Source organism: Rhinolophus sinicus, chromosome 13 (assembly GCF_057876585.1).
Source record: "Rhinolophus sinicus isolate RSI-liver-muscle chromosome 13, RSI-T2T, whole genome shotgun sequence".
In the NCBI taxonomy this organism is placed as follows: domain Eukaryota; kingdom Metazoa; phylum Chordata; class Mammalia; order Chiroptera; family Rhinolophidae; genus Rhinolophus; species Rhinolophus sinicus.
The window spans coordinates 48,618,314-48,644,817 of NC_142513.1; the positions used below are offsets into that span (position 1 = coordinate 48,618,314).

The window sequence follows — 26,504 nt, forward strand, 5'->3', positions numbered from 1 at the left end:
TGAGTCCCTGTGAGGTCCCAAAGGGGCAGGGCACCTACAGTTCTAGTGAATCTAGGAAGCTGGGGAGCTGTAGTCAGAAAGAAAGATCTGGCAGGCGTTACCAAGGGGTGAAGGAGGTTAGGAAGACACACGAAAAGCTGCAAAGTAGCTGAAGGGAAGACCAAAGGTGGTAAAAGGAAGCGTGGAGGTAACGGGAAGGGAGAGGCCTTCAAGGAGTCAGTGTGGGGAGAAGTTTCCCAAAGGAGCCATTGAGGTTCCAAATTATCCTTAGTAAGTTAAGGACTTTAAGAAAAGAAGTAGAGAGAGTTAGTGAAGCACTGGCATGTTGCCAGGTGTGTTTGAGAAGGGGGGTGTCAGTCAACTAAGAAGTTCCCACTGGAGGAGCAGGATCAATAGAGAGAACAAAGGGGCCTCACGACAAGCCAGGATTAAACAGCCACGGCCATTATCAAAGGACAAGAAATAACAAGTGCTGACGAGAATGTGGAGAAACCGGAACCCCCGTGCACTGTTGGCTGGGATGTAAATTGGTGCAGCCACTACTGAAAACAATATGGAGGGTCTTCAGAAAGTCAAAAATAGAACTACGTTATGACCTAGCAATTCCACTTCTGGGAATTTACCTGAAGTAAATGAAACCACTATCTCAAAAACATATCTGTGCCCACACGTTCATTGCAGCATTATTTACAATGGCCAAGACATGAAAAACAACCTAAGGGTCCATTTATGGAAGAATGGGTAAATTGTGATACATCTTTCTATAGCTATCTATTAATACCTGATGGAATATTATTCAGCCATAAAAAGAAGGAAATCCTGTCATTTGTGACAACATGGATGAACCTTGAGGGTATTATGATAAGTGGAAAAAGTCAGAGAAAGACAAATACTCTACCTCACTTATATGTGGAATTTAAAAAAATAAAAACAAATATGTAGATACAGAGAACTGATTGGTGGTTGCCAGAGGTTGGGGGAGGTGGGGTGGTTGAAATGAGTGAATGAGGCCAAAAGTTAGAAACATCCAGTTATAAGATGAATAAATCCTGGGACTGTAATGTACAGCCTGGTGACTACAGTAAATAATGTTATATTTTACACGTGAAAGTTGTTAAAACAGTAGATCTTAAAAGTTTTCATCACAAGAAAAAATTTGTAATTGTTTTTGGTGATACATGCTAACTAAATATATTATGGTAATCATTTCACAATATATACATAAATTAAATCACTGTTTTACAACTGAAATTAATACCGTATTATAAGTCAATTATATCTCAATTATTTTTAAAAAGAGCCAGAAAAATTTTTTTTTCCAGCCCAGCAGTCAGGGAATGAACCCCACTCAAAAGGAGGAGCCAGGAAGAACATCTTTTCTAGCAAATACCTTTTGCCAGAAGTGTGGGACTCTAACCTCGTGTCAGAGTGTGTACTAAGAATGATAAAAGTAAAAATCCGTCCTCACCATGCTTCAGCGGACGTTTGTCCTGGGAATTAGATCTGAAGTTAGACTCACCAGCAGATATCCAGACGAGCAGGAGGGCTGGAGAAGAGGCAAAGGTGTCTGTCCACGTGTCACGTTGGAGCGTCCAATAGTGGTTCCATCCAGGTCCAAGCCGTGGAGTCACATAACAAGATAAACAAAGCCCAACACTCGTGACAGTGGTCAGGGCAGATGTTAATCGGAAATATCCTATTTCAATAGGGAAAAAGAGTTCAGTGTGAACTGAACTTAATTGGATTTGCACAGGGGTGACTGGGCCTTCTAAGGGAAGAGTGAGGCAACGGAAAGGGGGGTGAGAGGAGGCTCAGTTTTGTGGAGTGAGAAATTACAACACGTGGGAAGGAAAGAGGGTGGGCCCATGTGTAACCGATGTGGGTTTCCTAACTGGCACTTACGGGAGTCAGGCACCCGCCCTCCCACAGAGACTGGGAGACCGGGGTCCGATCTTCAGGAGCTGGCTGGAACAGTAACTTCCTTTGGCTGAGTCTTCTCAGGCAGGCACCTTAGGGGGCTCCTAGGGTCACCCTAGGGGTGCAGCTTGGGCTGTTAGAATCTGTTAGTGTTGCCAACAGCTTATGAAGAGCATGCAGTGGGAAAGCTCTGTGCTGTGAGACGAGAAAACTTCACCGGGTTTGCGTCGGGAAATCCGAGCCACGAAGAGAACGGGCGCACAGCGGGGCACTGACGCCCCTGAGAAAAGGTCTGGGAATGGCCCGCCCAGCGCCAGACCGCAGCTCCTGCGCTCCCCCTGCCGACCCACGGGGCGCGCTCGGGGCAGGTCCCTCCCGTCCGCAGTTGCGCACCAGCCTCTCCGCCGCTTCTGCTTAAGGCTGCTCCTGGCCTCCCGCTTGTGGACGCCAGGTGGCGCTGTGAGACGCCGGCCGCTCCGAATTTTAGGATCAAGGTCCGCATCCCACCTTCACCTGCAAAACGAGGGACAGGAGTCTGCACTCCGATGGGTGGGGGGCCGGGGTGTAAGCGATGCAGAGGGAGGCCAGCAGGAGCACTCAGCGTCCCGACTGGTCCGCGAGCCGGGATCCCTCTCTACTCCCTCCCCGCTGCCCCTCCCAGCCCAGAACCCCTCCTGCTAAGGCCCAGGGACCTCCCTAGTGGACAGGGACCATCCTCACTTATTCTGACGTCTTCCTGACAGGCGCACCTCACCGGCGGGGGTGACGTTTCAAGGAATAAGACCCAGACATTCAAAATTCCTCCACACCAAGTGCATTGCTGTGCGGGCTGCCGCTGCCTCACGTCCTGACTTGCCGTCTCACCTGCCGGTCCCAGCACCGTCTGCCCTTCATGCGCCTGGCATCCTCGCCCGTTACTGGCCCCCGTGTTCCTTCCAATGCATCGGCCTCTTCTCACGCCCTTGCCTCGGTCAGGACACACTCTCCTCTCTCTCCCCCCACCCCAGTTTGCCTCGCTCACCGTTCTGGCACCTGAGCACATCCTCAGACGTGTCCTCCAAGAGGCCGCCCTGTGCGGCCCATCCCAGGTCTGACTCCGTCGTCTGCGTTCCCAGGCGCAGCTCTCGGCCCACACGGTAGTTTTCTGTTTTCTGCAACCCTGATGAATGGGATCCTCAGAGGACATGGAAAGTTCGTGCGTGTTGATCTGCTGTGAGGTCCCTCCCGAGCAGTGGACATGGGGTGATGGTGAAGACTCTCCTTTTACTCATGTTCAGAACCAAATAAGGCGATTTCAATCTCTGGCACGCGGCACCTCTCCTCGTGTTACCCTCCCTGCGATCCCCCCGTTTCTGCGAATATGAACGGGGTTTGAAGCTGCTCCCCCAGGAGGTCAGCCCTGGAGGAGGAGGGTTCTGCCCTTTGGCTGAGCCAGCTCCTTCTCAAACCATACGGTTATCTTCTCACCTCCTTTGTATCCATTGTTTGATTCTGGTGGGGAGTCTCGCCTTCCTGGATCCAAGTTAACTACGCGTTTGCTGAGAATTTGCCAAGCTCAGAAATCGGTGCTCCTTTTACAAACCATTTCAAACTTCATTTTCGAGTATCATCAATTTTAATGTAAACATGGTCTTGCATTTTCCATCCTAGGGAGAAAAAGCGTCTTATAATTAATGGCATTTCAGGAAGCACGTTGTCATTGCATCTACACATGTAAACCTGGTCTGAGAACCTTTCTTTGGCACTTTTAGGTGAGATCACCAGCACAAAGTTTTGCAGATCTGGTGGCAGCGTCTTGGAGAGAAGACTGGGGGATAAAGGAGTATTACTTTATTAAGAAATGCCACAGCACCATCTCTGGTAATGACACACAGGGAGATATTATATGGAATATATGGGACACTGACGCCTCTGAGACTCAATCTGATTCTGAAGAAGGGCACGCAGATGTGAAGATACTTATGGGAACCTAACTAATTTGTCTCATTTTTATGTACCTAGGAGATACTTATGTATAATTTGCACAGGGCTCTTTCAGTAACTACAAACTAAGGATTATGAGTATTATGTTATAATGCACTTGGGCAATTGTCTTTCACTAAGGTGCATCTTCAGTAGATGATTCTTTGATCTGATGACATAGGCTAAATCCCACCCATTTGCTATCAAAGGGAAACGATAAAAATTCTACCTTTGACATTCCTAGTTGTATCAGAACATCAAGGTTTTTTCTTCTAAAGCCTGGTGTGTAGGAATCTTTCAGTCAAGATTTGCAGAAGGAATAAATCAGAAAATTGTTGGGAAATGAATTTTTAATAGATGGAAATTCTAAGGAGCTTCCACCTGAAATACTAGAATACCTGTTATGAATTTTAGAATTCTTTTATGAAGGAGTGAAGGAGATAATTATTCTAGTAATGCTTCAAATACCAATAACCTATTCTTGTGCCACTAACTTGGTGAGGAAGATGATGGTAAAGGTTGAACTGACGGATGACTGAGTCTGCATCACCACATCAGCTCTACCCACATTTAAAACATGGTACCATATCTACTCATTAAATAGATGTATCTGACATCAAAGCTGTCCCACACTGTGATGATAAAATGGTGATAAAGCTGTGATCAAAAAAGAAGTGTCCCTCATAGATTATGTAAATGCCTGACCACTGCGCTGTACACCTGAAACTACTATAAAATAATATTGAATGTCAAATATATATATGACATTCAATATATACATAGACATTCAATACTATAAATATTGAATATTATATTCAATATTATATATATAGCCAAAAAAGTATATATATTTGACATTCAATATAATATATATAGCCAAAAAATGTATACCCATTTTAAGAAAGGAAAACAATGTATTAAAATTATGCTAATGATAACTACTTTGAGCACCTCTTGTAATTGCCGCAGTCAAATGTGACTTGTATTCATTTTTTGTTATCAGTATATATTAAGTATTACAATTTTAATATAGTTTTTTCCTTTCTTAAAATGTGTATACATTTTTTGGCACCCTGTGTATATATATATTTAGTCAAATATATATACATATACCGTGTTTCCCCAAAAATAAGACCTTGCCAGACAATCAGCTCTAATGCGTCTCTTGGAACAAATATTAATATAAGACCCGGTCTTATTTTATAATAAAATAAGACCGGGTCTTATATAACATAACATAACATAACATAACATAACATAACATAACATAACACAATACTGGGTAATATAACATAATATAATACCAGGTCTTACATAATATAATATATAAGACCGGGTCTAATGTAATAAATATAATATAATACTGGGTCTTATATTAATTTTTGCTCCAAAGATGCATTAGAGCTGATTGTCTGGCTAGGTCTTTACAACCCGTGACTACCGGGTCTATTTACAACCCAGTAGCCATGGGTTGTAAAGTACAGCATAGGGAGTATAGTCAATGGTATTGTAATACCTGTGTATGATGTCAGAGGGGTACTAGACTTGTTGGGGTTATCACTTTGTGAGGGGTGTAAATGTCTAGTCATTATGTTGTTTTGTACACCTGAAACTAATAAAAAAATTCAAAAAAGAGAGATGTGTCACTCTGTTCTAATGCACACTCATTGTGCATTGTTTTCCCAGGTCCTCGTGCATAGTTGTGTAAATCCCCTCCTTTCGGGGTCAGAGAAGGCGTCTATTCAGAGAGAAGTCAGACTGTGTCATTTCACTTGTATGTGGAATCTAAAGAAAAGCCAGACTTGTAGAAACAGAGAGTAGAATGGAGCTGCTGGTCAAAAGGTAGAGAGACTTGCAGTAAGAAGATGAATAATTTCTGAGTGTATAACGCCCAGCATAATGACTATAGTTAACAACACTGTATTAGAAACTTGAAAGTTGCTAAGAAACTAGATCTTAACTGTTCTCACCACAAAAATATAAATGACAGTTATGTGACATGACAGAGATGTTTTCCAGCGCTATTGTGGCAATCACACTACAACATACAAGTGTATCACGTCAACACCTCATACACCTTAAACTTACACAAGGTTATATTTCAATAAAAATCAGGATTCATTTTGAAACCCCCCAAATCAATTTGGTCATAAGCTTACAAGGGATGCTTTTGTGCCACTGAACGTCACCGTGAGATCAGGAATCAAGCGGCAAGCACAGCCTCCACGCCCCTGGCACCACCCAGGACACTCAGCAGACCTGCGGGAGTTTCCATAATTGCTTGTGTTTGCCCCCTTCCAGCTTAACTGAGGATGCACCCAGAGTTCTGTGCACCCTTTTCACCCGCTAGTACATTCTTCCTCCCGATGGACTGGGACATGACTCTTAATAAGAACCCCTTTTCTCCATTCAAGGTCATGGGCGGCAACGCCATGTTTGCTACCAACATCTGGAGTGTGTGGCCTTGAAATGCCCAGGTCTCGTATTTTTCTTAAATGGAGCATAATATGTATGGGACATTCTCCTCCAGTTTTAGAGTCCACTAAAGGACATTCTTGCCTATGGTTTAACGCCAGCCAGACAGAATCTGTTATAATGTGTCAGCAGACACTCAGGGCCAGAGCTGAAGTCAGAGTGAGTACAGGACCTCAGTTGTGCCCACAGAAGGCACTGCTGTAAGATGGCAAGGTCATACAGGGAACACAGGAGAAGGTAACACAGAGAACGGACTTTTAAAGGGCCAGTCACCGTGCCAAGTGTTTTGGGATGACAATGCTTAAAAGTTCATGCTTAATAGCAAATTTGATGGTCTCTGCTTATGTCCCTTCGTATCTCAGTCCTGCCATGTAGGGCAGGGAGCCAAACAAGAGCTGTGGCCCCATTTAGTCTTAGTTTGTTTATCTGTAACATGTGGAAGCGAAGGTAGCATTGGGAGTTTTTGAGAATGGAAACAGTAAAGGTGTATGAGGTATAACTAAAATCACTGCTAATATTCATTAAGCTGATTTGAGGCGTCCAACCGTGTTCAAAGCCATTCTCATAAACTGTCAGGCCACAGAGGCTGTGAGCTGTGGCTTAGTTTAAACATCAAGTGGGTCTCTGCTGAAGAAAATGGTAAACCTCTGTGCAGAAGCAATTTCATTGGCAGGAATGACAAGTGCCCACATGACTGCCACTCCCACAGGCATTCGACAGGAATCCCGATTTCCTTCTTCGAGGCATCCTCCAGAATTGGAGGAAGAGGAGAAAAACTACCCAATGAGGATGGGTAGAAATGGACATCAGATGGACGCTGGGTCCCTGAGGATGTACTTAAGCTTCCTGAGGGTTCTGACCTGCTCGACCTGAGATTGTGTCAGGCAGAGAAATAATAAACTCACTGCTTCTATATGCAGCTGCAGTGAGGTATTATTGTTTCATACCTTGCTACTTACAACATGCCCACGCAACACCTGGACAGCTGTTTAAAAGCAAGAATCCACCAGAAGTAGCATCAAAGTCTTTCCCCACCATTGTCTTCTCTCTTCAGCCTCTGCTCTCTCCTCTGGTTGTTCGTTCCCTGGTGGTTCAGGTGGGGGCTGACCCAATGCTGCAGAGAAGTGAGAGACATTCAGGTAAGAGAAACAGACAGTAGTGAGATAGCTAACGAAAGCAACACGGTTAAATTATTAAAAAATTATACCTGAGGTGATGTTTTATAAATACAAAACTGATTCTGAGTCTATCTAGAAAAGTGAGTCAGGGATAATCGTGCTATCTTACGACGTTGAGAAGATTTAAAAAGCAATTGGGCAGAATCTAGCAAACCTTTAAAGGAACAGCTCATGACCCTATGAATCTCCCTAACAAAACGCATACACGGGTTCAGTTACATGTTTAGGGATGTTTATCCCAACACTGTTTCTTTCAGCAAAGAACAATAACAAAACAAACAAAAACATTGAAATATAAAACAAAAACAAAAACAGTAAACTGGAAAATCACAGTGGCCCATAGGTACAATGAAATACATGGGAACTTTTAGGAAAGCAATATTTAAAAGAACCTAAAAGCTGCGCACAACGAATGATCAGGGGCCACAGAAACTCATGGGCTGTGTACCCAGCATGATGGTGAGGAATGTGGTCTCTGCAGAGGAAGTATTGGGTGGGTGTCAGGAGCTCAGTACCTCTTCTTTCAGTGATTTTACAACCAATTCCTCCTTATCTGACTGTATACTTAGCATATTATACAATGCATGATTAAACAATCCAAGGTAATCAATACCTTGGATATGCAGCATTCTTTATAAATACTAGCAGTCATTAATATTGTTGCAGTTGTATAGTGTATATCTGTCAATGGATGAATGAATAAAGAAGATATGATATATATACACACATGTATACGAGGGGTGCCAAAAAACATACACATGACTTGTATTCATCTTTTGCTATTGGTATATATTGAATATTACAATTGTAATAGTTTTTTTTCCTTTCTTAAAATGTGTACACACTTTTTGTACCCTCTGTATATACATATATATATATATATATATATATATATATATATATATGTATATACATATGTATACATATATATCAATATGTGTGTGTGTGTGTGTGTGTGTATGGAGAGAGAGAGAGAGAGAGAGAGAGAGAGAGAGAGAGAGAGAGAGAGAGAATTATTCAGCCATGAGAAAGAAGGAAATCCTGCCACTTGTGACAACATGGATACAACTTCATGGCATTACGCTAAGTGAAATAAGTCAGACAGAGAGACAAACACTACATGATCTCACTTATACACGGAATCTGAAAACGCTAAACTCAAAGAAACAGAGTGGACTGGTAGTCAGAGGAGCTGGGCGTTGGGGGAAATGGCGAGATGCTGGTCAAAGGGTAGAAACTTCTCGTTATAAGATGCTTAAGTCCTGGGATCTAATGTACAGCACGGTAATTATAGCTAATGACACTGTATTATATACCTGAAAGTTGCTAAGTAAGTAGGTCTTAAATGTTCTCAGCCCAAAAAGAAATGGCAATTACGTGACACGATTGAGGTATCAGCTAACACTGAGGTGCCATATTTTGAAATATGCAAGTGCATTAAATTAACACAGTGTATACCTTAAACTGACATAATGTTATATGTCATTTATATGTCAATAAAGCTGGACATTTTTAAATTATTGAAAAACACATGCTTGCTAAAATATTACAAGTAAGCAACCAGATAAACTTTAAGTGGTAATTTTTCTTGACTTTTAGTCAAATTTTATATAATTTGTGTATCTTCAAAATAACTTCTTTTAATTTTTCAATTACAGTTGACATTCAAAATTATGTTAGTCTCAGGTGTACAGCATGGTGATTAGACATTTATACCTTTAAAATAATTTCTAGTTAAAATCTCAATCTAGTGTGACTGAATTTTTTTTTCTTTTTTTTAATTTTGTTAAATTTATTGGGGTGACAATTGTTAGTAAAATTACATAGATTTCAGGTGTACAATTCTGTATTACATCATCTATAAATCCCATTGTGTGTTCATCACCCAGAGTCAGTTCTCCTTCCATCACCATATATTCGATCCCCCTTACCCTCACCTCCCACCCCCCACCCCCCCGCCCCCGTTACCCTCTGGCAACCACTAAACTATTGTCTGTGTCTATGAGTTTCTGTTTCTCATTTGTTTGTCTTGTTCTTTTGTTGTTTTTGGTTTAAAAAGACTGTTTTTGGCAAAAGAAAAAGAAATGATGGTCCTGGAAGAAACAAACTTCTGTATGTAATATTGGACCATTCATCCCATAGAAGAACATAAAAATTCAAATTTAATTACCACAACACCAACAACTGCAGATACAAATATGCCAAGAATAAGAAGAGCCAGCTAGAGTATGAATTTGAAGGTACATTCCTGGTCTAACTCTTAGTGCTTCCCAGGGATGCTTACGTGTCTAAGGAGAAGGGTGTCCACTGAAAACCGTGACCACTGGTGGAAGGACGTCTTGACTTTGCTCCTGACCCTCCTTTGCTTGCCCAGACTCTGTCGTGGAAGAGCAGGTTTGTTTCTGCACATTTTCAGACCTGAGGCTTGACAATTATTGTAAGAGACTGTTAGCATGAGAACTGCTACTTTAAGGTTAAGATAGGGTTAACAGCCCTGAGCTTAAAATACCCTAATGGCTTAATTGTTAATTCCAGGATGCGGGCATAGAGACCAGATGGCTGATAGCTTATCTCTCCTTTTCGCTGAAGCTATGGAGGCTTTTGTAGCCTATCTGTAAACTCTTTGAAGCATAGACCAACGTGTACTCCATAAGCATAGCTCAACCTGCACTCCCTAAGACTATGAAAAATTACTAAATGCCTTAGCTATGTGGGAATTATAGTTTACCTTGTACTCCCTAAAACTATGGAAAATTACTGAGTGCCTTAGAAACGCTATAAAAACCCTTAGCTTGAAGGGCTAGGGGTCCTTGTTAAAACCCGCTGCGTTGGGCAGAGACAGGGACCCCAGCTAGCTGGAAATAAACCTTGCTGTGTGACTTGCATTATCATGTGTGCTCTCTGTCTGTCTGAGGGGGGGATGATTCCAGGACTCAACAATTATAGCCACAGCTTTCCTAAGATTGATACCCCCATAAAGTTGATAAATACGTTAATAAACTCAGAACTAATAAATGTGGCATACAATGATTTCAAAACCTAGCTGTACTTTATATTATAGTTTGTATTTCCACAGAGCTTCTGATATTTTCATGCTGAGGCTCATGCTGTTGCACTCTGACTTTTCAGTATTTCTGCCTCACTCTACTAGACACGTGTCTTAGTAGGTGTGAGATAGTGTAACGGCATACACAGACTGGGTGGCTTAAACAACAGACTTTTTCTCCTGGTGTTGGAGGCTGGTAAGTCCAAGATCAGAGTGCCAGCTGATTCAGTTCTTGGTCAGAACCCTCATCCTGTCTTGTAGACAGCTTCCTTCTTACTGTGTGTTCCTGTGGCCTTTCCTCATTGGGTGCACGTGAAGATACATGGTTTTATTGGGACATAACTGCATCGTAAGTCAAGGAGCATATGTGTACACACACACACCGTCTTCTTCTAAGGACACGAATCCCGTCATGGGGCCCCACCCTTATGACCTCATCTAAACCTAAGCACCTCCCAAAGGTCCCACCTCCAAGTACCATCACACTGGGAGGGTGGGGCTTTGACTTGTGACTGGGGACACACATTCAGTCCATAACAATGTACTTTACTGTTCCTTTAATACATCCTTTTTATGTCAATGAAAATCATTTCTCTGTCTGTCAGGATTCCCACTTTATTGCTATATCCGAGGCAGCAGGAAATGTTTTTACTATGACTCCTGTGTGTCTTCCACACTCAGCAGAACAGATACCATGTGGGTGGCTCACATTTCACTTTATAGAAGTGAATGAAATGCTGCATCCTTTTCCTTATTGAAATTAGCCTCACAAGTATACAAAGTATTATTTAGTCTTTTAGTAGATTGAAATTCTCTAGTGGCATCCTGCTGTATAGAGGTAAAAGTGATATGATTCCTGCCTACTGATTTATCCCCATCTCTTTGCTCATTCTACTTACAAACCTGTGAATATGACATGATTTCTGTAATTCACCAACATATGTGATACCTTCTTACCTCGGTATATGTGCCTCGTGGCGGTTGTTGCCACGCAGCAGCCTACCCGTCTGTCTCCTCGTACCTGCCCCTAAAGAAAGGAGAGTCTATGAGACGGATCCTTTCCGGGACTTTGCTTCACCTTTGTGCTCACACCTTATGTCTCCCTGTTTGGTCCCAGAAAGATGGCTGGCTAGTCAAAGATGCGTACAACTCCTCACGGGGAGGGCAACCCAAGCCAGACACAGCCGTGTGGGGACCATCTGGAGAACTCCCGGGGTCGACAGAGGTGGGCACAGCCCCCACCTTCTGCCTGCTAAGGAGAGCCTCTGCCTCTGTGGCTGCATTCCTTCCCACAACCTGCAGGGGAAGGGACACAATGATGTGCTCTCCATCTATTCATATGCATACAGGTTTTATTCCTTGGGGAAGTACTTATCCTGGGACTTAAGGTTCAGCTGCCCGCAGGCAAAGGTGATTGGCTTGAATCAGTTTCCTATTATAATGTATGGGATTCACAAATCTTGAGATTGACAAGCTTTACTTCTTTTACTCCCACACCTAACTAATAAAAGCCATGCGTTGGCCCGATTCGGGGCTCAGTCCTTGAGGCTGCAGTCCCTTGGCCCCGCTTGCACTCTACTCTCGTCTGCTGTCTTTTTTAACCTTGTGCCACCCTCCTCGCTTCCCACAACTCTTGTCGTGCTGGACGTGACAGGAGGTCAAGGAATTTTAATGAAATCCCAATTCCTTTGCCTTTATGAACAACACAGCAGAATTAAATGTTTAGCAACAACTAGTTTTATGACGAGCAAAATAGTACAGTGTCCTCTCTGGGTGTAGCTTTTTCCTTTCCTAGCCCACTCATCATGCAAATAGAAAACTTCCAGGTCAGGGAAAAATCAACAACTAATATATATGGAGCCTGTAGTTTGCTCCATAATTTTGGTTAATTTTTAGAGCTTTTCTGGGACTATGGTTATCAGATTTAAAATGAATAAGAAATGAAACACTGTTTCTCCAAATGCCTTTTTCCTGCTGACTTTCTGCATTGGTGATGCAACATTTTAGGGCTCAGAGATCTGTGAAATGCAGAGGTCTATGGGGTTTTGTTTGGTTGAACACGACGCTAAAACAATGACAAAGTATGACTTGACCACAAAGCAGTGCAATATTCAGACTCCACGGGAAAGTTATATACCAGGTGAATGCTAAGAAATCCAGCTCATCCCTGTGGGCAAGGGCTCGGGGCTGTGGGTGTGAAGACCTTGTGCCCACATCCTGATCTTTATACCATGTTTGGGGAGCATGCACTGCACCAGGAAAAACTCAAGCACACAGCAAACAACAGGCCTAAAGCTCTTCCCTCCCCCATAGCTCCTCAGGTACATGGAGCTGTGTTCTGAACATACAGAAGATGTATGCAAAAAATGTATACACGTTTTAAGAAATGAAAAAACTGTATTAAAATTACAACACAGTGAATGATACTAGCATTCATTTGATTAATGCCATCTTTTAAGCGAACATCATACTACACATTGCTACCATACTTCAACTTTGAAAAGTAGTACACAGATAACATCTCTTAAAAAGTGTACCTTTGGGCCGGCCCGGTGGCTCAGGCGGTTAGAGCTCCATGCTCCTAACTCCAAAGGCTGCCGGTTTGATTCCCACATGGGCCAGTGGGCTCTCAACCACAAGGTTGACAGTTCGATTCCTCGAGTCCCGCAAGGGATGTTGGGCAGCACCCCCTGCAACTAAAATTGAACACAGCACCTTGAGCTGAGCTGCCGCTGAGCTCCCGGATGGCTCAGTTGGTTGGAGGGCGTCCTCTCAACCACAAGGTTGCCGGTTCGACTCCCGCAAGGGATGGTGGGCTGTGCCCCCTGCAACTAGAAAACGGTAACTGGACCTGGGGCTGAGCTGCGCCCTCCACAACTAAGACTGAAAGGACAACAACTTGACTTGGAAAAAAAGTCCTGGAAGTACACACTGTTCCCCAATAAAGTCCTATTAAAAAATTAAAAAAAATATATATATATGGTGAATGTTTAAATTAAAAAGAAAATATTACAGAAAAAGACATATTGCCATTAGTTCACCTCAAAATACACCCCCCACCCCCCGCCTCTCCTTTGAACACACTATCTCATTGTTCTTGCCACTTTCTGAAGCAGTTCTGGAAGTTCTCTTTCATGATTGTCTTTAGTTGTGCTGTTGTGGCTGCCTCGATGTCCTGAATCGATTCAAAACGTTTACTTTTCATGATCATTTTGACTTTGGGGAAGAGCCAGAAGTCGCACAGTGCCAGATCCTGTGAATAAGGTGGATGAGGTCACACTGTAATGTTTTTATTTGACAGAAATTGCCATATATCAGAAACAATGTGTGACATGGAGCGCTGTCATGATGGAGGATGAAGTAAAAACTCTCATGAAAGAGGACTTCCAGAACTGCTTCAGAATGTGGTAAGAACATTGGGATAAGGGTGTTCAAAGTGAGGGGGAGTATCTTGATGGGGATTAATGACAATGTGTCTTTTACTGTAATAGTTTTTTTGGGGGGAATGTTGGGGAACAGTGTGCTTCTCCAGGGCCCATCAGTTCCAAATCAAGTCATTGTCCTTTAATCTAGTTGTGGAGGGTGCAGCTCAGCTCCAAGTCCGGTCACCGTTTTCAATCTTAGTTGCCGGGGGAGCAGCCCAGCATCCCATGTGGGAAATGAACCAGCAACCTTGTTGTTGAGAGTTTGCACACTAACCAACTGAGCCATCCAGCTGCCCCAAAATAATTTTCTTAATTAATTTAAGCATTCACCGTATCTTTGGATCACACCTCATGTATGTTCAGGAAATTCTGAATTTTAAACTTAGCTCCATGATAACTTATTTTGAAGTCCAAAGGGTCTGTTTTGCAGTTGGTACAAATACTTCCATTATATTTATTTCAAAAGTTTGCTGGATCAAACCACAAATGACAAAATTATATTAAATAAACCCATGTCATGTAAAATTTGTGGAAGTTTAAAACATGAGACTCAGCAAAGTTCTCTGCCCATCTTGATATCCACTAGGTGTACTACAGTGGAAAATTATAGAAATACCATAATAGGAAACATTTACTAAAATCTGTATTTCATATTAAAAGTGGCATTCTTATTCAAATAACAAAAGGAGTGATATTCAACATCATTATAATTGATGAGGATTTGAAAATTTACTAAGAATACAAATAAATGGGCAGCTGGGTGGCTCAGTTGGTTAGAGTGTGCTGCTCTTAACAAGGTTGCTGGTTTGATCCCCACATGGACCACTGTGAGCTGCGCCCTCCACAACTAGATTGAAACAACTACTTGACTTGGAGCTGATGGGTCCTGGAAAAACACACTTAAAATAAATAAAAGTTAAAAAAAGAATACAAATAGATTAAATCAGAATTGAAAATCATAAATACTAAAATGAAGAACGTGGGTTTCACATGATGTTTTATGAGTATAAATATGAATTTGTGAACATGAATTGAATATATTTTGGCCAAAATTATAAAGGTGGAACACACTGTCTTCATGGTTCTTTTTCCAGGTAAGATGGGATAAGCCTGTCCCACTGAATGGATGGAGCTAAAAAAGTTGGAAGATTCTGAAAGGAATCGTAACGGGACTGAGGAAGAACGCTGGTTTGAGAAGTACTACTGCTTAATTTGTGGTGAGTTTTCTTTTCTTTCCCTTGTGTGTCTCCTAGCCTGAATTTAACACATCCAGAGACCCAGAGGTGAGCACGGTGGGGAGAAGCCCTCTGGTTCCAGTCTGAGGATTAAAAAACAGAACCTCTACACTAAGAGAGTACTGAATTTCCCTCCTCATCCCCATTTTTCCCCCAACCTCTCCTTCCCAAATCTGGAGGCAATCCTGTTGTCATGGTGACAGTGGCAGCTAAAGGAGCTCACAAGAAGAAAACTAAGAGTAGAACTTTCTTCTCCATTGGGGGAGTTGCAGTAGTAAGGCAGTGGGGCCAACCCCCATCATTTTTATGTTTTCTCTCCTCCGACAATTTCACCCCAGACATGGTCAAAACCATGGCCGGAGGACTGAAAGGTGGAACTGATGGAAAGCAGAAAGTCCTGGGAGGTTGTAGAGGTGGGCAGCTGACGCTAGGATTCCTTGAAGTAGTTTATGAATGCACAGGACACCTGCCCCACTCTTACTGCCCTAGTGCGGATCTCATCCTAATCAGCATACCAAAGACAACTCCCCAGGCTCCACACTGAAATCCCACTGGTGGAAATGCCAGATAGTAAATATTTTTAGCTTTATGGGCCATGTTGTCTCTCTCAAAACTACTGTATTTCACCACTGCAGCCATAGACAATGAAATGATTGTGCATGGCTTTTCCAATCAAATTTTATGTACAAAAACGGGTTTGGGCAGGCTGCATCCCTCAGACTGTAAATCCACAGAAATATGTGATGGCGTTTATCCCAGCACAAGGGTGAATAACGTCTCTGCATCACTGCTTTAAAACTATAAACACATTTTACCTTTTTTTCTCATCGATACAGTGGTTAAATTCATAGAACAAATTCTACATGTATCTTCTGAATTTTAATTTCAGAATAATGCCTGGCCCAAAATAACCTCTGAATAAGTACTATCTTAAATTAATATTATCATTATATATTATGTAAAATATATTTAAACACAAAGAAACAAATGTAGTGATATACATTGGTGTATTTTATAAACACGTGTAAAAAAAAGGACACTGAAGTCTTACTGTGGTAGTGCACCGAAATGCTCAATTTCTGGAAATCAGGGTGGAATTCCCTGATAGTGAAAAATATAAAATAAAATATCATTTTTTTATTTTCCATTTTCCTTCTTTCCTTATTTTTTACTGACAAAAATTCTTTGCTTGACCAAACTTTAGTCAGTCTCCTGAATCTTTCCCTAGTCCCATCTGTGCACTTCCTTGTAAACGCTAGCTTTAGCAAGAAACCTGCTAAGCCACTTTAACCAGAATATCCCACCCTGGATAGCTGATCATCTTCAATATCTAACAAGTTCCTCATCCTCCACCTTCCCCCAGTTTGTGTCTGAGACGTCCAGCTTGCCTTCAGCAAGAATCTTGTTAGGTCGATTTAGCCAGAGCCCCTCTTACCCATTTCCACTTAGTAACGTACTGTCTGCTGACCCCCACCCCCTCATCCATGGCTATAAATTCTCACTTGCCAGTGCTGTATTTGTTTTTTTTTTTTTCCTGCTTCATCATTTTTATTATCAAGATAAAAACAGTACATTGTATTTTTTTTTTATGAAAAGGTATTTTTTTTCCAAATTTATTTGTTTTTTAATTAGTTTCAGGTGTACAAGACAAAGCAAAACTTAGACGTTTATCATTTATATCCCTCACACTGTGTGAAACCCCCTCCCCCCATCCACTATCCCTCTGTACGTTCCCCAAATTAATTTTCAAACCCCCATGACCATCTTGTGGTTACCGACTATTTTTCAAAACCTCTCACCTTCCCCTTATCCCCACCCCCCCCCCGCCCTTCTAGCAACCCTCTGTATTTGGTTTTAAAACTAACCTCTCTCTCTCACTGTAAAATCCCATTACAGTGGTCCCTATACCTATTACAATGGTCCTGAATGAAGTCTGCCTTACCATCTTTAACAGGTGTCATTGACTTTTTTTCTTTAACATTAACATCAGCATATATTCCTATCAAAACCAACAACAACAACAACAATAGGAGGGTAAAAAAAAGTATACAAGGTCAAAGGACAATAGAAACAACTAATAAAGCATAGCAGACCATAGTGTGTTTATGTTGGGATTCACTCCCTTTCCCTTACCTTCTCTAATATTGCTTAAACATTTCATCAAAGCACAAAATGGAGGTAAATCAAAATAATGAACAACCAAAATAAGATATACATGACTTTTGAGGTTCTATAAGCTACAATGTTGTTTACCATGAGCAAGGAGCTGATTAAGGTGCAGGGTCAGAAACTACTTTCCTTGGTTAAATCATACATTTGTAAATCAAGCTTTGCTGAAATACAGCCATGCCCATTCATTTTTATGTAGCCCATGGCTGCTTCCATGCTGTAACCGCAGAGGTGAATAAATTGTCTCAGACCATAAGACCCTGCAAGCTTTAAAAAAATCCAGAAATGGAAGAATAACATAGGTGACCCAGAGGCAGTACAAATTAGAAAAATAATTTGCAGACTGAATGATCAGTTTTAAAGTGAGAGCTAGGGTAAGGGAGTAAGATACATCAGGATACATGGCACAACAGGTCCAATAGCTGTTTTAAAAGTTGTAACACTTTTTTAAACCTTGCACAATTAAAAAAAAAAAGTATTATATAATGTGAATATGGAGATGTAGGGGATAAGTTTGACTTTGGAAACCCTAAAAGTCCTCTCATATTAAAGACATTTTGTTGTAAAAGAAAAACACGAGAATCAAAAGAGAATCTTAACCACAACATAAAAAATGATTTGTCTCCTATAGACACTCGAGTATTATTAAAAAATACTGAAACTTTTCAGATGAATGCAGTAAACCAAATGAAAAGGATTAATATTTTAAAAGGAAGAGGATAAAACTATGGGTTTAGGCAATGTTTATATAAGTAAAAAAAAGGGGGAAGGAAGAGAGGGTTGTGGAAACACCACAGTACGTATTTTTCTGAAAAACAAAAACAAAAAACCGAGGTTCATACAAAGTTAAAGTGTCAGAACTAAAACAATTATATAAAGTCTACGGATGATTTTTTTTTTTTTTAAATGAGGCAAACACTCATGTACTCGTTAAAAAATCTTTGCTGAGCAAACGGCGGAGAGGAAACCCCCAGCGGGTGCCTTAAAGCGGACGGACAGGGAGAAGCCAGCGGAAACGGAAGCCGGAAAGCCGGAGCGGAAAGGGCGACGCACCTCCTCCCGCCCCGCCCCCTCCGGGCCACTGGAACGGGATCCGCGGCTGAGATCGCTGTGGGTGGGCCCGCAGGCCACGTGACCTTCCCACAGCGCCCCGCGAGCCAGCGGGCTGCGCCTGCAATGGCCCCTTTCCCACGGGCTGCAGGTCTGAGCCGGGCGCTCTGAGCACTGTCCTTCTCGGTGCGGCCTGGGGCGGACCTGCCGGGCGGGGGCGGTGCTCAGCCGCAGAGCCAACAGCAGACGCCGGGTCTCCCAATCAGACTACGTTTCAAAGAGATCACACTCATGAACTCTAGTGCGATTGAAGAGGAAAACGGTGTATTTGGACACACACACACACACACACACACACACACACACACACACAACTGGATGATGACCGCCGTCAACTGAACTAGATTTACGAGCAAACTGAATGTATATGTGTCCATGGAACACACTCTGGCACACCCTGTTTGTAAATGAAATAAATCAGTCCACCAGGATTCACACCAATCTTTAACCCTTAAGTGACATGTAGGAAGCTGCAAAGTGGAGACGGGCCAGGCTTCCTTGTATGGTTATTGAGAATAAAAATCACACACACACACCCGCAGCGATTATGCATTATGTTTCACTTTTGAAATAAATATTTTTAAAATCCTGCTCAGATGAACCCAGGCACTTCTCGCTCCTGGATCCCAACTTTTTTTTTTGAACTTTGTAACTTGTCATTGGCCTACGGTTTTTGTTGATGCTAGACGGCGCTGTGAATTCAGAGGTCCCGGATTCCCCAAAACACTGTATAGCCTGTACTTCTGAAATTTAAGAAGGTGAATTGAAGGCATGAAAGTAACCTGTGTCTGGAGCTGAATTTCCTCCTTCCAGGAGGAGTGTTCATGGTCCGACTGGAGCAAGAGAAGGTTGGACCCTGAAAACATTAAATTTTTCTGTGGCCATTCTCCTGATCCTTCATCTGTCTCTTGTTTTGCCCACCACAGACTCTGCCCTTTGCCCATGCAGAGTCTGACTCTAAACCCCATATGTTTTTATTTGAAATTTACAAGACTCTAACATTCTCATTTTACAGTTACACCAGCTGTGTTCCTAGTAAGCAGACCCTGATGAAACATGAAAATTTATAAAATCCAAACACATTAACATGGAATAAAATCCTACAAAAACTAGCCCAGTCACCTACTTCATTTTCTTCAGGTTACTGAAATGTCTGCTTTTCATGTGATATCTCAAATCTTTTGACTTCTGTACATTCACTGGTCCCTACCTGAATGTAAGTCCTTCTTTTGCCTTCCCTAGCTCCTAATTTCCATGGCTTTCTGCTGCTTGTTCTTTCTGTATTCAATCATAAAGTGCTTTCCCCAGGACACCTTCAAAGACCGTTTAAATTCAGGTTGCGTGGCAGGGCATCTTGTGGGTTGCAACAGAATAATACACATTCCTTGCTACCACACATCTAGTCTGATTTCCACTCTGGATTCAAATTGCCACTTGACTTACATTTCAAGGAGAAACTATCTTTTTGCCCATTTGTCCAACCCTCACGTGTAGCAAAATGCATGATGCCATGTGGTTGTTCTAAACATTTTCTTAGTTTTCAAAAATGAATGGGTCATAATCAATTGTCTTTATATCGTGTTTCCCTGAACATAAGACCTGGCCAGACAATCAGCTCTAATGAGTCTTTTGGAGCAAAAATTAATAAGACCCGGTATTATATTATATTATATTATATTATATTATATTATATTATATTATATTATATTATTGTATTATATTATATATATTATATTATATTATATTATATTATATTATATTATATTATATTATATTATATTATACCTGGTCTTAATTATAGAAAAGTAAGACCGGGTCTTATATTAATTTTTGCTCCAAAAGACTCATTAGAGCTGATTGTCCGGCTAGGTCTTATTTTCAGGGAAACACGGTATATCCTAATAATGAATAACTGGATATAGAAGTTAAAAAACGTATTTTACAATAGTCTCTAAAATATGATATGCTTAGGGATAAATTGCAAAAGGTCACAACAGAAATTTCAGGGGTGATGAGCAATGATCTGTATCTTAATCATGGCGGTGGTTGCATTACTGGATGCATTTGTTGAAATACATTGAATTGTCTACTGGAAAAAGATGAACTTCACCTTAATAAACTGAACTTAAACATAAATGGGCTATTGCATCAATTTCCTTATTTTTGGTCTTTCCCTCTTTGACTTAGTAGTGCCTCCCCCATGTTAAAAATGTGAATATCCCTTTTTCATAGTAGAAAATTTCAATTTACACCTCCTGTATAAAGTGATAAGAGTGCCGCCTACGCATTCAGATTTATCTCTTGCCCCAATGTGTCCTCAGTTTTATGAACAGATCATTCTTCTTGCCTTGTTCCCCTGGAACAACTTTAACCTCTGGGTAGTCATTCCATTATTTCTGTAGCCTTTAAATCTATCTGGTGCTTGTTATGTGTGTAATGTGTCTTCCCAAAATTCATATGTTGAAGCCTTAACACCCCATACCTCAGACTGTGAATGCTTTTGGAGAGAATGCATTTAAAGGGGTGATTAAGTTAAAAGAAGGCCATTAGGGTGGCCACTAATCCAATCTGATTGGTGTCCTTATAAGAAGAGAAAATTTGAACATGCAAAGAGACATCAGGGGTAATAACACAGAGAGGAAAGACCACAGTGAGAAGGTGGCCGTCTGCAAATCAAAGGAAAGGGCTAGAAGTAACCAAACCTGCCTACACCTTGATCTTCGACTTCCAGCCTCCAGAACTGTGAGAAAAAAATTTTTTAAGTCACCCAATCTGTTGTATTTTGTTATGGCAGCCCTAGCAACTGACCTCCTGACCATTGATCTTAGATAACTGTCCCTTGGAGTGATAAAATACACTGAGCTAAGGTTCTGCTTCTCTCTTCCCCATTATAACTTTTTAATTGTACATCTTGCTCAGTGGTTCTGCTCAGATTTAATATTCTTCATTTTAAAAGAGCCAATGGTTAGCAAATAGATGAGAATAATATAAAAAGTCATTACAGGGATGACACAGGTTTGTGGGACAAAAACAAAGAATAGACAACTGTGATGAGCTGTGATTTGATCTTTGGATCCCTAAACACATCACAGCGCTGGTCCTCTGGGAGATCAGTGGAGGGTAGCAACCCAGAAAGAACAGTGACAAGGACAAATATTCAACCCATAATAAATAAAACATCTCAAATATCAAGCCCTGCTTTTCTTCTATGAAAATTAGATGATTGCTTTTAATTCTTCCTATTTATTTGATTAAAAATTTGAGTGAACTATGGCAATGCTGAACTGCTATTCATGTTATTTTGGAGAGACTAAATTAATTTATTCACATATAAGAAGATACATATGGAAATATTACCTTTTTAAAATTAAATTTTAAAAGTTTGTAATTGTGGTAAATTACACACAATATAAACTCCACCATCATAACTACTTTTTAGCATACAGTTCAGTAATAGTAAGTACAGTCATACTTTTGTGAAACCAATCTCTAAAATTCTTTTCATCTTGTGAAAATGAAACTGTGTGCCCATTAAATAACTCCTCAATTCTCCCGCCCCCTCCATCGTCATTAAGCTTTCCTCTATGTTTTATTCAAGAAGTTTTATAGTTTTAGACCTTATATTTAGGTCTTTGTTTCATTTTGAGTTGTTTTAGTATATGGTTTAAGGACCAAACTTTATACTTTATACTTGGCAGGTGGATATCCAGTTTTTTTCACACCATTTGTTGAAAAGACTGCCTTTCTCTCATTGAATGGTCTTGGCACCTCATATATCATCTGACCCCATATGCAAGGGTTTATTCCTGAGCTTTCTAGTCTATTCCATTGGGCCGTATGTCTGGCTGTATGCTGATACCACACTATTTCATTTACTGTAGCTTTGTAATGATTTCTGAAACCAGGAAGTGTAAGACCTTCATCTTTGTCCCTTTTCAGGATGGCTTTGACAAGACAGCGTAGGGCCTTTTGAGGTTCCATATGAACCTGACAGACCATCTCCTTGACCAAACTATGACCAGGTTCCTCTGAAAACCCAGCTCTCAGGTTCTCAACTGGGCCTCCATCTGACCCCATGAAAAACTACAGACTCTCAAATAATTCTGCCCTTCTCCTTAAACATTAAAAGATTTAAGCAAATACTATCATCGTTTCTAACAGCTCAATCCCGAGGTTGACTCAAGGCTGCCAAAAGAATTTACTGTCTTTTCTCACCAACACCAGACGATAGATCCCCTTTTCTTAGAGCATCTACTAACATGGGATTACACTTTTGAGTCCTTCCTCTGTCCCTTTCAGACGTATATGTATCTCTTTCAACTCAGGGGTTGACCCAAGATTTTCTCCAGGACTCAAGATTTTCCTTGGAAATGAAATTAAGAAGGACGACGCCTTTGTTAAGAAGGTGGAAACTTAACTTCAATAATTGTCAGCTAGCAGACAAGGTGGCCCTAATTAATTTACACTGACCAGCTTTTGTCATTTTTTCACTCCCCTGAGCCTCCTCTCATTTCCATGCCTTTTCCCTCATCCTCTCTTTAAAATGCCCAAACACCTCTGTACAAATAGAAGTTGAGTCCATTTAACACTGGCCCCTCTATGCCATTGCAATAATATATTACTGATTAAAATTCTGTCCTTACCACTTCAAGTGCTGCCCAGCTTTGTTTACTTCTGACAATACCACTAAACTGTATATTTTGTGGGATGGGGAGGGGATACTTGGATCTCATGTCTTACTTGTAAACTGTGGGCATTTCAGTAAACACTACATAACGGGTTTTTTATTTTGGAGGCTGCCACTTGCTATGCAGGCCACAGCTTGAGGTCTCTTCCCTTGTAGAGATTATGAGATTTGTATTGTCACCAGGCCAAATGTGACATGCCAGGGCAGTTTTTCAATTTGGTGTTCAAAGAATGTGATGCTGGAGGACAGGAGAATGAAATCAAGAGCCTTAGAGTGGAGGGAGGCAGGCACAACACTAAAAATTCCAGATTTGTTTGCTACTTACATGCTGTTGGCAGTGAGTTTTCATATCGAGGAATGAGATCTGTGGAGTCTGGCTGCCTGGGCTGGTTTTCCAGTCCTGCCATTTTCTGTGTGGCTTTAGGCAAATTTCGTAACTTGGCTGAGGCTCAGATTTCTAATCTGTAAAACAGAAACAAGAGTCCTAATATGATATTTTGAAGTATAGAGGTGATAACCCATTTGGCTATTCACACTACGGCTAAAATATGCCAGTATCTGTACAGTGAGGCTTGGTTCTAGGAACTTCCGGTGCATATTCTCACTGCTGGGTTGTGGGGTGTGGGAACTGGGTCACATCACAGATTCTGTCTCCTGGAGCAGCCCCACAAACCACATGTTGGCCGTCAGTTTTCCATGTGGGTGCCCATCTGTCCAGACCATTGTCCTGACTCTACATCCAGAATCAAGCAGTAAGCTTTAGCCAGTGTGGAGATGGGTAAAGAAAGGGCATCGCTGTTCTCTGTGGCTTTTTTTCTTTCTGCACTGAGGCTCACCAAATTAAGAGACACTTCTGCTCAGAAAATAACAATAAAAATGTTGATTGAGCATAAGTATGTACTAGCTACATATTTAATCCCCACGATTTATAATGAGGTGGTCATTGTTATTGCCATTGAGTGTCTAACAAAATCAGGTATTTGGTAAATGACTAGCAGTCTTCAATCTAATAAGTGGTAGAAACAGGAAAGCCTCACAGTCAATTTCCCGGGTTTCTGTGACCAGCTTTTTACCACTGCCCACATTTTAAGATCATGCAGACCTGGAAACAGCACTTGGGGTATGGCCCTGCTTTCTTAACCATCTCCCTGTTGTTGCCAAAACCTGGCCCAGATGCAGGAGAGGGGAGTTGACAGACACAGCTTGTTGGTTCATTCAAGGTCTAGCTCATCAAACAGTCTCCCAAGTCTAGTGCTAAGAGGCGAGGGCGATCAGCCAGCACACGTGCACACGGAGCTGCTAAGTACATCACGACTGCACTGAGGCAAGCGTCACAAAACTAGGATGGGCGCAGAAGAAAAAGGCAAAGACACAAGGAAAAGTCACTTGGACTTGGCCCTCAACCCTTTCATCTTCCTGACTGCAAATCTTCCTGCCACTGCCATCTTCCAACAGCCCAACGATGAAGGGCTACCCATTAGAGATGAAGGAAACGATGTGTGCATGTAGGTTGAACCACTCTTAGGGACCCTAACCTGCCTTTTTGATGATTTCTTGTTATGTGTGGCTGATGAACTTGCAGCATTATGAAATAGTTCAAGTCGGGTTTCCTATTTATAAGAGCGAAACACAATTATCTCAAGAGAAAGGGATACCAGTAAGGCTCATCACCTCTATTTGTTTAAAAAAATCAAAAATTAAAAAACTCTCGTTACCTTTAAACTTGCCAATCATCTTGCTACATAAACACCATATTATATGTCGTTCATGGGATTGCTCTTCACAGGAAGTAAAATGAAGGTGAATGGTCTAATAGAGTGAAGATGATGGGGAATTTTTGGACTGAGATCTGACCTTTAGATTCTGTATATGAAGTGTCGACCCCTAGAACAGACATACCCTTTGGAGGGAAAATATCCATTAAGCAACAATGTTTCTGTTCTGTTGGCTGTTCACATCTCATAAACCTAGAACAATAGTCCCTCCAGAATAGTTGTTAGACAATTAAATAAAGGATTTCACTACTTGCATAGCAGATACGTGCTATCGAGTCTCTCAGAGATGCACCGTGTAAGGATGCTTCTTTGAATTCTTTCTACCCCATCGTGCTTTTGTGTCTCTTGGTTTCCTGTGAGGAAATCCCTTTTCAACACAGATTGAGGAACCCCATCTTCAGTCTCCAGGCCACTCAGCAGCCTCTGCACAAGCGAACCATGTCAGAGAGGTGTCAGCGTTCAGCGGGAAACAATGGACGTCACTGAATTGGCTAAATACTAGAAAGGTGGATCAATACAATTTCTGGAAAACACTAAAACGGGAAAACTGCAACATCTGCCTTTTTTAAAAAAATCCCATTCTATCTAGTAAAGATGCTTGAAAAGATTACAATAATTGAAAAGATTCTTTGAAAAATGGTTACGAAGGCATTTTTAAAAACAGGACTGAAACATATGCACAATGCAAATCTATGAATCTGGTTGTAGATAATATTTATGTGATTTAAAATATGAGCATTTACACACAGATGTTAAAGACATTTGCATGCCAAAACAGAAAGCGAGAACAAATATTACAAGGCAAGGCCTGAAGCGGTAGTCTACAGCAAGCAGTACGACTTCTGCACAAACGCGTTCTTTATACAAACTCTCCAACTGACCCCAGAGGAAGAGCAGAGCAGCTGACCTCGTCTGTGCAGCAGATCCCGCAGCGAGACCCTCAGCCGGGCCCTGCGCTCAGCGGTGCCTGGGAGGCCCCGCCCTTGGTGGGCAAAGTCCGAGGAACGGATTGAGCTCCGTAGGATTGAGCTCAGTAGGTCGTCTGCGCTTGCGCAGGAGGCCCCCAGGGACTCCGTTGCCAGGCTCCCACCAGTGCTGGCTTTTGCTGGTGCGATGAATGGAAAAGTCCTGGAGGCTCCAGAGAGCACGGAAAGAAAAAGAGGAGGCACGGCATCGAATAAAACCCACTGGGAATGTACTAAAAAATGAAAGCAGGGAATGGTGTTGGGGGCCTTGCCTAAATTCTACAGGGATTTTGGAGACTTGAATGTCATCTTCTATAGCACCCTTGCTGGGAAAAAGAAATTCAACTTCTAGGACGGGCGGTGTGGGGGGAGTTAGAGATATACGAAACAGGGGTCATGACCTTAGGGAACTATCCCCCTCACTTTTGTTAGGAGTGGACTAGGCATTGTGGTTATAGAAGAATATCCGTACTTTGTGAAAATGCAGGCGGGGATGTCATCATATCTTATTTACTCCAAAATTGTCTATTCACACATGTGTATATAGGTGAGTTTACTAT

The 26,504-nt window shown here is 41.6% G+C and overlaps 1 protein-coding gene across 5 annotated transcripts in view; it reads right to left on the minus strand.

The window, feature by feature from the left end:
• The window catches only part of LOC109459032 (uncharacterized), a 62,595-nt gene extending 36,489 nt beyond the window's left edge, over positions 1-26,106 (minus strand). The window contains exons 1-9 of one of the 5 annotated variants that reach the window (XR_016018250.1): positions 25,861-26,105; positions 23,530-23,666; positions 13,116-13,274; positions 11,536-11,605; positions 9,817-9,956; positions 7,302-7,468; positions 2,939-3,563; positions 1,903-2,430; positions 1,520-1,696 (exon numbers count right to left, since the gene is read on the minus strand). The gene's annotated coding sequence lies outside the window, so the exon portion shown is untranslated. Of the gene's footprint in view, positions 1-1,519; positions 1,697-1,902; positions 2,431-2,938; positions 3,564-7,301; positions 7,469-9,816; positions 9,957-11,535; positions 11,606-13,115; positions 13,275-23,529; positions 23,667-25,860 lie in introns of those variants that run through there. The other 4 variants (XM_088789315.1, XR_016018249.1, XR_016018248.1 and 1 more) reach the window with 4 other exon arrangements.
• Between the last annotated feature and the right edge of the window lie 398 nt (positions 26,107-26,504).